Source organism: Nicotiana tomentosiformis, chromosome 1 (assembly GCF_000390325.3).
Source record: "Nicotiana tomentosiformis chromosome 1, ASM39032v3, whole genome shotgun sequence".
NCBI lineage: Eukaryota > Viridiplantae > Streptophyta > Magnoliopsida > Solanales > Solanaceae > Nicotiana > Nicotiana tomentosiformis.
The window spans coordinates 59,236,970-59,247,075 of NC_090812.1; the positions used below are offsets into that span (position 1 = coordinate 59,236,970).

General features: G+C 37.7%; 1 pseudogene; it reads left to right on the forward strand.

Moving 5' to 3' along the window:
• The first annotated feature begins 575 nt into the window (after positions 1-575).
• On the forward strand, positions 576-6,762 carry LOC104103208 (phosphoribosylamine--glycine ligase, chloroplastic-like; annotated as a pseudogene).
• The last annotated feature ends 3,344 nt before the right edge of the window (positions 6,763-10,106 follow it).

A 10,106-nucleotide genomic window follows, 5' to 3' on the forward strand; every position in this document is an offset into this window, starting at 1 on the left:
GTTCGAAAAGAAAGATGCTAATCCGTTGGTTTTTACTCTTGCAAGAATTTGACATGAGATCCGAGACCGTAAAGGAACAAAGAATCAAGTGGCTGATCACTTGTCCAGGTTAGAAACTCGTAATCATGTAGCTGAGGGAGATGTCATCAAGGAAACCTTTCCGAATGAGCAATTGTTGGTCGTTACTACTGGGGAGGTGCCATGGTATGCAGATTTTGTAAACTATCTGGCATGTGGAGAAATGCCGCCTGATCTTGAACCTTATGCAAAAAAAAAAAGTTCTTGCGAGATGTGAGATCATATGTGTGGGATGAGCCGTTTCTGTTCAAATATTGTACCGATCAGTTAATGAGAAGACGTGTGCCCGAATCTGAAATAAATGATATCTTACATGACTGTCATACGTCGCCTTATGGTGGTCATTATGCGGGTGACAAAACGGCAGCTAAGGTGTTACAATCAGGTTTTTTTTGCCTAGGGTGTTTAAATACGCCCATGAGTTCGTGAGGAGATATGATAGGTGCCAGAGAATAGGAACAATCACGAAAAGGCATGAGATGCCATTGCACGGTATTATGGAGGTTGAAACTTTTAATGTGTTGGGAATTGATTTTATGGGTCTGTTTCCCTCGTCCAGTGGGTGTAAGTACATTTTGGTGGCCGTTGACTATGTGTCAAAGTGGGTGGAGGCCATTGCTCTTCCTACCAATGATGCGAAGGTTGTGGTCAACTTTGTGAAAAAGCATATCTTTACAAGGTTCGACACTCCGAGAGTGATGATTAGTGATGGGGGTACCCATTTTTGTAACAAGCTATTGGACAATGTCTTAGCGAAATACGGGGTCAAACATAAGGTTGCGACCGCTTACCATCCTTAGACTAGTGGACAAGTTGAAGTGTCAAATAGAGAGAGATAAAGCAGATTCTGGAGAAGACGGTTAGTGCAAGTAGGAAAGATTGGGCTGCAAAGCTTGATGATGCTCTATGGGCATACCGGACTGCCTATAAAACTCCAATCGGAACCTCCCCTTACAAGCTAGTTTATGGGAAGGCATGCCATTTACCAGTGGAACTTGAGCACAAGGCCTATAGGGCGATAAAAAAGCTAAACTTTGATGCAGAATTAGTGGGTAGAAAATGGTTGATGTAATTGAACGAGCTTGATGAGTTTTGCTTGCACGCGTATGAGAATACCAAGTTATATAAAGAAAAGACCAAGCGCTGGCATGATAAGAATATCCATCATCGCGAGTTCGAACCAGGCTAATTGGTTCTCTTGTTCAATTCGAGATTGAGACTCTTTCCGGGGAAGCTCAAATCGAGATGGTCGGGCCCGTTTGAGGTAGTGAGAGTCACTCCATATGGTGCAATTGAGCTGCGTGTCTTAGGTGGCGAGAGAACATTCTTAGTGAACGGACAAAGAGTAAAGCACTATTATGGGGGTGACTTTGATCGTCAAAAGTCGAAGGTGTTACTTGCCAATGATTAGACGAGATTTTGTATCGTGCGCGACGTTAAATCAGGCGCTTGTTGGGAGGCAACCCAACTTTACTGCTTTCCTTTATTTTTATTTTTATTATTTTATTTTTGTAGTGTTTGTTTTTATTTTGTAGGATTATAAGCATAGGAAGAAAAGCCATTGGAAGAGTGCAAAAGCGAGCTAGATGGTGAGGACTAAGTGTGGGGTGCCCACACAAAGGACCATATCTGGGGGAAGTCTGAATACTCGTGAGCCGCTATTACTTCGGTCTTTGGCCTTTCAGGGAGTTTCTTGTCCACCCTCGTTATTATTTTTCTTTATTTGTGCATTGGGAACACTGCACTCTTTTAAGTATGGGGTAGGAGAATTTGTTTAGATCATTAGTAGTATTATATTAGTATATTAATTTCTTATTTTGTTAGTTTCATATTTTTTTTTTATAGTTGTGTAGTATTTTAGTAGCTCGCTAAAAAAAAAAAGTAGAAAAATTGGATTTTTCCCGACGATGGATCTCCTAAGCAGTTTTCTTGAGGGATTTAAGTCTAAAGAAAAAGGACAACAAGATTTTCTTTGTAAGTAGTGTAGTAATTCTCCCTTGATTTTTCTTTATGCCGCGGTTCTTTTTCAAGGGTTTTGTTTGAACCGGGTGTAGTTAGTTTTTTTTTTTTTAGAGTAGGAGCCATTGTGCTATGAATTTAATTGAAGCAATATCTCTTGACTTCGTTATGCCTTGAGAATAGTGAGTACTTTGGTTGTGACGCTTAGGCTCAGATTTTTACTCTTGTATAAGAACCTTATATTGTACTCAGGCTTTGACTAGAGTGTCTTGATAACTCCAATCCTGAGTGAGTTATGTGCCATGTGTGTGGGGGGTTTGTGTGTCATTATGTGCATTGCATTTGATGTCTAGAACTTGCCCCGTGTGTTTGCAAAATGAAATAGTAGTTTTGTTCAGTCATGGAAGTGATATAGGCGTTTCTTTGTTGAGCCAGTAATATATATATATATATATATATATATATATATATATATATATATATATATATATATATATATATATATATATATTTTACCTGCCTAATTGTTTTGTATCGTAGTTAACCCTTTGAGCCTGTAATCTTGTTTCTTTGGCAACCACATTACAAGCCTTACCCATTTGTTTGAATTAACCATCTATTTGAATCTTTTTACCTCTCATAAGCACTTGAATTGGAATGAACTTTGTAAAAGTTAAAGTGTGGGGTGATGGTTTGACTTTTGAGTGGAACTAATGAAATAAGGAGAAAGGTGCACTGTTTTGAAAAAGTAAGAGCCACTTGAATTGGGAAAAAAAATAGTTGTATTGTGTGAAAAATATTCCTTGATAGTGGTGACTCTTACTGTAATTGTGCTTAAAGAAGTATGGAGTTAATATACATTGATGTGAAGGTGTAGTTATGGTTTGACATAAGTGTGGGGTTTTAAATGTTAAAGTGTATGTATTAAAGTGCTTAGGGAGGTGTAGTCACTCGTATATCTAAATGTATCCTACCCATCCCGCAACCTAAATTACAACCAAATAAAGTCCTAATTGATCCTTGACTGAATGAGCTCGATTAGTAGAGTAGTACACTACGGGCAAGCCTATGGTTCATCTTTTGTGGCATATGAATGTTGTTTCAGAGAGTGAGTGAATTCTTTCTATATTGAGTTCCTAATTGTTCTTGAATTTTATGTGTGTGGAACTACTCTTTTTTGTTGTGTGAGGGCACTTGATTCATGAAGGAAATATAAGGTCATTGACCTCTATGTTAGAGTAAATGAGCGGGTTATGAAAAATGTGTGGTACTTGTGAGTCAAATCTTGAGGTGAGGATGTTCCTCTATTGTGCTTAGTCTATTTTAAATATTCTTGGTATGATGAGTTATGAGAGTGGTTTAAAAAGGTCGTGTTGTTGTAAAGTGTAGAAAGTTGTTCGAGGGCGAGTAAGAGTTTAAGTGTCGGGTGTTGATAAACGGCCAAAAATACATATTTTTCGGTGTACTTTCATCTCATAACTTGTGTGGTTACAGTAAGTTACATGAGTTTTTGTAGTGAATTATGCTCATTATGTGCATTCTTATGTGTAGGAGCAACTTGGACGAAATGTGAGCAAAAGAAGTTGATTCGTGACCAAAAGACAAAAGAAGGACTTTGAGGCAAATCTTGGAAAGAAACAGCGAAGTATAGTAAAATGGCATGGAAGTGCACGAGAGACCTAGAAGAAAAAGAAAAAGAGAAGAACTTTGCTCGTTCACTCTCGCGTGCGCACGAGAGAGTGAAAGGTTGTTTCGAAGTGGACCTGTATTATTTCATCCCATGCTAACCCTATCCTATATAAATAGTCTTTAAACTCACTTTTGAAGAGGGACGTGACTTTTGAAGGGGAGAAGACGTTGGGAACATTCTTGGAAGAGAAAATCATCGAGTTCTTAATTCCTTCATCTTTTCTTTGTAATTTGTTTATGTAAAATACTTGAATTGTTGCTACGAACATGAGTGGCTAAGCACTCTAGTTTCTAGGGTTGTGGTTGACATGATTATTAACGTTTATTAATTACATCTCTGTTAATTCGGATTATCATCTTGTAGTTGTTTCTTTAATTCTAGTTTTAACTTGTGAATTGTTGTAGCTACCAATTCACCCTACTATCTATGTTATGCTTGGGAAAGCCATGTTTAGATTAGAGTAGAATTAAAGAGAGCTTGTTTCTGAACCCGTGGCTCGGGGAAAGATTTCGTGGTTAGGATAGGAATATACCTAACAGTCTTTGCTCAATTGAATATTGTATTATATTCGTTCATGATAGACTCAATACCATAGGAATATAGGATTGATATATTGTGGACAGGCGAATAGTATTGTGGGAACATGCTATTCATATAAACGATCGAGTTAATTAGCAACCATAGATAATCTGGATTAACAAATGTGATTATTGAACTTAATAGGATTGATAAACCAACCATAACCCTGGAATCTTGATCTCCTCTGAATTACAATCTCATCATACACATTTGCATTCTTGATAAATTAGTTGTTACTTGTTTAATTTCCGCAATAGTAGATTAATAGAAAAATATCACTCTTGATTATCTTTGGACAATTAATTGATTTTAGTTTGCTTAGTTAATAATTGATCTAAGTCTCTGTGGGTTCAACATCTAAATTTTGAGTCACTTTATTACTTGACGGCAACGTATAATTGCGTGTACTTGGGGAACCAACACCTTTTGTCCGGAAAAGAATTTCCTTTCTCGACGAAAGGTGCTCCGGAAGAAAAATGACGTGTAGTCACTTAATATAGGAGTTGCTTCTGCATTTAAGTTCGTGATCAATTCCCAAAACCATTCAGCTAAACTGTTTCGACCTCAGTTCCACTGTTTCGACCTCGGTTCCGCCAATTGGAATTGTTCCCATCTTCCGGTTCGTCTTACTTCTTGCTGTGGTTTTAATACTTACAAATCTTTCGCCACTATTTTTAACTGCCTTTCTGTGGATAATTTCAACCCCAGTAAGAACTACTACTCCACTTTTATCTTTCCAATATGTTTGTAGGAATAAGGAAAACTGTGAAATTGATTTTTTTTGCTTTTAAATTTTTTCCAGTGTTATCTCCTAAAACAGCTATCTTTACTTACTTTGCTTCTCTTATTTGATTCTTTCCGCTTTTGAAAGCTATTCTTGTACTTTGTTTGGCTAAACTCTTAGGAATTATATGTATTGGCATTTCAGATTCTCAATTATTCTGTTTATTCTGAAGTTATATATTCTATTTCCTTTTCACTAAACGGATATGTTAATGCATGCTTCTTTTCTTAGGTTTTTATTTTCACTTCCCTTTAGAGTAAAAATGGAATTTTGAGTTGTTGTTCAATTGTTTGGAATTGCCATCATGACATGTAATGCCAAAAGATTCTTTCTTTTTTATGTTAAACTATCACTTCTTCTTTTTTATTATTTATCTGGCACAAACTAGCTATTTAACTAGCATAATTAGCACAGTTGATATGGATATAGTGTAGAGTCTGTTACAATTTTTAGCATTATTTATTAATTCATTCTATTTGGTATTATAGAAGAAAGTGTTGTTGTCTTGGTAATTGGAGGAGGAGGGAGAGAGCATGCGCTCTGTCATGCTCTAAGGTGATCCCCTTGTTGTGATGCTATTTTTTGTGCACCTAGTAATGCTGGAATTTTCAGCTCAGGAGACCCAATTTGCAGCAGACCTCGATCTTTTAGATAGTTCAGTTGTGATCGCTTTCTGTCATAAATAGGGAGTTGGGCTGGTTGTTGTCGGACCAGAGGCTCCGCTTATTGCAGGACTTGCTCATGACCTTGTTAAGGTAGTAATTCATACCTTTGGTCCCTCCTCAGAAGCAGCTGCTTTAGAAGGTTCTAAGAACTTTATGAAGACAAATCAGAGGGTAATTTTAATGTGGCCGATTTTCCCTCTTTTGCAATCAATTTCGCTACAGCACCCGCTGCTCTAGCTAATTGTCCACCCTTTCCAAGTGTGATTTCTATGTTATGCATGGCCATGCCTAAGGACATATCAGTTGAGGTAGATTCTTCTTTGATCAATCAAAACCTCTTCCTAAACTGTACAAGCTTCTTCCAAAGCATATCGAATTCCAACTACAAAGGTATGTGCAATATATCATGACCACGGATACTTGGCTTTTCTAGTTACTTGGTTCAATTCATATCTTAATTTGACTTCATCTATGGTGGATATATATGTGCAGTATCAAGCATTTACGGGACCCATCCGTTGCAAAAGAATACATCAACCAGGAAGGTGCCCCAATTGTTGTTAAAGCTGATGGATTAGCTGCCAGTAAAGGAGTTATTGTTGCCATGACATTGGAGCAAGCATACGTTGATGTTGATTCTATGATTGTAGATAATATTTTCGGTTCTGCTTGTTCTCAAGTCATTGTAGAGGAATATCTTGAAGGAAAGGAAGCATTGTTTTTTGCCCTAGTAGATGGTGAGAACGCCATACCTCTAGAATATGCTCAAGACCACAAAAAAGTAGGGGACGGCGATACATGACCAAATACTTGTGGGATATGGGGGCATATTCTCTGGCTCCTGTCTTGACAAAAGAACTGCAATCAATAGTCATGGAGTCTATAATTCTCCTTACAGTGAAGGGAATGGCTGAAAAAGCCTGCAATTTGTCGGGGTTCTGTATGTTGGGCTCATGATCGAGAAGAAATCTGGTTTACCAAAGTTAATGAGTACTATAACGATCTGACCGGTCGTTTTGTTTTCTAGAACCTCGTTCCCCTAAATAAGACTTCCCATACGTGTTTTTACTGTTTTATGACTTGCGAGGATGGTTAGCTCGGGATTTGGAAGGGTTCGGATTGAAATCGGAACACTTGGTTCCGTAAGGTTGGCTTAAAAGGCTAAGTTTGACTTCGGTCAACGTTTTGAGTAAACGACCTCAGAATCGAGATTTGACAGTTTTAATAGGTTCGTATGATGATTTCGGACTTGGTCGTATGCTCGGGTCGGATTTTGGATGACCCAAGAGCGTTTTGGCGCCTAATAGTAAAAGTTGGCATTTTGGGTGAATTTCATAAGTTTGGGTTGAAGTGGATCTTTACATTATAGACGTCCATTTGGGATTTTGAGACTGATAATAGCTCCGTATGGTGATTCTGGACTTAGGAGCGCGTCCGAAAGTGGATTTGGAGGTCCGTAGGTCGTTTCGGGGTCATTTGGCGAAAAATAAAAATTTGAAGTTTTTAGAAAGTTTGACCGGGGGTGGACTTTTTGATATCGGGTTCGGATTCCTGTTCCGGAAGTTGGAGTAGGTCTGTAATGTCATTTTAGACTTGCACGCAAAATTTGGCGTCATTCCGAGTTGATTTGATAGGAATCGGACGCGCGGGAGTATTTTTAGAAGTTTTTGAGTTCATGAGTTAATCCATGCGTTTTGGCATCCGATTCGTAGTTTTTGATATCATTTCAGTATTTTGATCGCTCGAGCGAGTTTGTATGATGTTGTTAGACTTGTGTGTGTATTTGGTGTGGAGCCCCGAGGGCTCGGGTGAGTTTCGGACGCTCGGGAGGATGAGAAAAATTTTCAATTTTTCTGGTGTTTCTTGGCAGCTGTTGCAAGTCTCGCAAATGCGAGAATTTGTTCGCATTTGCGAGGAAGGCTTCGCAATTGCGAAGAAGCCTGAGTTGGGCAGTGTTCGCATTTGCGATGCTTTGGTTGCATTTGCGATCTCAACAATGTCCGCATTTGCGACTCCTTGGTCGCATTTGCGACCTTGACAGTAGAAGCCGAGGTTCGCATCTGCGATGGATTTGTCGCAAATGCCATATCTGAGACCTGTGCACAGCTTATTAAATGCGGGACTTAGGCCATTTAGCTCATTTTCTTTCATCTCTTGAGCGATTTTAGAGCTCTTGGAAGTGGGGGTTTTACCTAGAACTTTGAGGTAACTAATTTCTACACAACATGAGTTAAATACATAGATTATGGGTAGATTAACATGTAAAAATTTGGTAAAACCGAGGGTTTAGATGAAAACCTAGGTTTTTGGATAAAAATGGGATTTGACCACGAAATTGATTATAGAATTAGATGAAAATCATATATTTGAGTTCATGAGATTATGGGTAGCAATGTTCTTCAAAACATTTCTGAATTCCGGGCACGTGGCCCGGGGGTGAATTTTGGAAATTCTTCAATTGGGGTTGGGTAATCGCTTTAATAGTTAGAATATGAACTTCTGAGCCTATATTGACTATCTTATATAACATTTGACTAGTTTAGAGATATTTTGGCACTAAATTGAGGGTTTGAGCATAAATCTTGGATCGAAATAGGCTTGAGACAAGGTAAGTCTCTTTTCTAACCTTGTAAGAGGGAATTAACCCCATAGGTGAACTTAATTCATATGTGCTTCTATTTGTGGGGGGCTACGTACGCGCGAGGTGACGAGAGTCCGTACGTAGCTACTACTCATGCTTATATCCGGGTAGTTTTAGGTTTCACCATATTTTGTTGACACCGTTAATTGATTATACTTATTAATTGTCTTGAATAGAGTTGAGTTCGAGGATATCAAGATATTAAGAGTTTCTAGTTGAATTTCTTATTTTGGAAAGAATTGAGGGATATTATGATAACTTGATAAAAATCTATGTTCAACCGCGTCGCAAGTATATTCCGCGAGCGGGATAAATTTCTACTACTCTCATGGGAGCGGGTCGTTCGCCTCGGCAGGTTAATAGATGCATCTATTGTTCGTGCCGTTCGACCCTCGGCAGTGCACACAACGTATATTTATATATATTTGGATCGGGCCGTACGTCCTCGGCATAATTCGTGCATGATAATACTGAAGCCCTCTTATATTTGATATCGTTTCATTGACTTGAGGGGTTAAATAGTTAAATTGAGGGAAAAGATTTGGTTTTTACTACGGTAAAAGTATTGTTTACTTATTCTTGCTCCAAGTTCTATTGTCATCTATATATATTATGTTTAATTAGAATTTTACAGTATATTATATTGTTGGCACATAGTAAGTGTCGAAGTCGACCCCTCGTCACTACTTCTTCGAGGTTAGACTAGATACTTACTGGGTACACGTTGTTTATGTACTCACGCTAAACTTATGCACTGAATGTGCAGGATCTGAGGCAGGTGCATCTAGATATCAGTCTAGCACGCACACTTGATTACCACTTTGGGGCTTCACGGTGAGCTGCCTTCTGAGCCCGTTTTGCAGCAAGCCGGAGTCTTTCTTTTGATTGTATTTTCTGTCTATTTCACTTCGGACAGTAGACTAGTATTTTTTTTGTATATTCTACTAGATGCCCATACACTTGTGACACCAGATCTTGACACACACTAGTAGACTTGCGGTTTTGGTTTTATTCTATGATTATGATTGCACATAGTTGCTTTTGTATTATTTATTTTTGATCTGTTATTTCTCAAATCCTTTTAATTTAAGGAAAGTTTAATTACTTGGAAACAAATTTGTTAAAAAGAGGAAATCACGTGACTAGTTCAGCCCCATACAACTAGGGGTGTCAATGGTTCGGTTCAGACGGTTATTTTATAAAATTTGTATCATACCAAGTTTTCGGTTATTCTATTATGTATAACCAAAATTAGACTTTTCGAAACCGTCCCAATTATGTCGGTTTCTCTTCGGTATCGGTACGGTTCGATTAATTTTCGGTATTTTTTTAAATATCATGTAAAATCCACCAGTAGAAGTAGAATGCAATAACATATGTTCTTTTATAGGATTTAGCAAAACTCTCTAGACATTTTTACTGTTTAAAGGGTGATGAATTAAAAAATGAAAGATGGCTAGAGTATAGATCCATCAACTATTCTACAACAACGTAAAAGAAACCAAGTAAAGGCAAAAAAAAAAATATAAATGACACGAGTGGAAAGATATTAACCAAGCTGAGACTCAAGAATAAAGTCTATAGAAGATTAAATATTCAAAAAGATAAATCTAAATTATATGAAAGGAAACATATTCAATACATTATAGTTTGCTACTCATAATCGCTAAAATACTTTGTGTCTTGCTAATGAAGATACTTGAAATAACT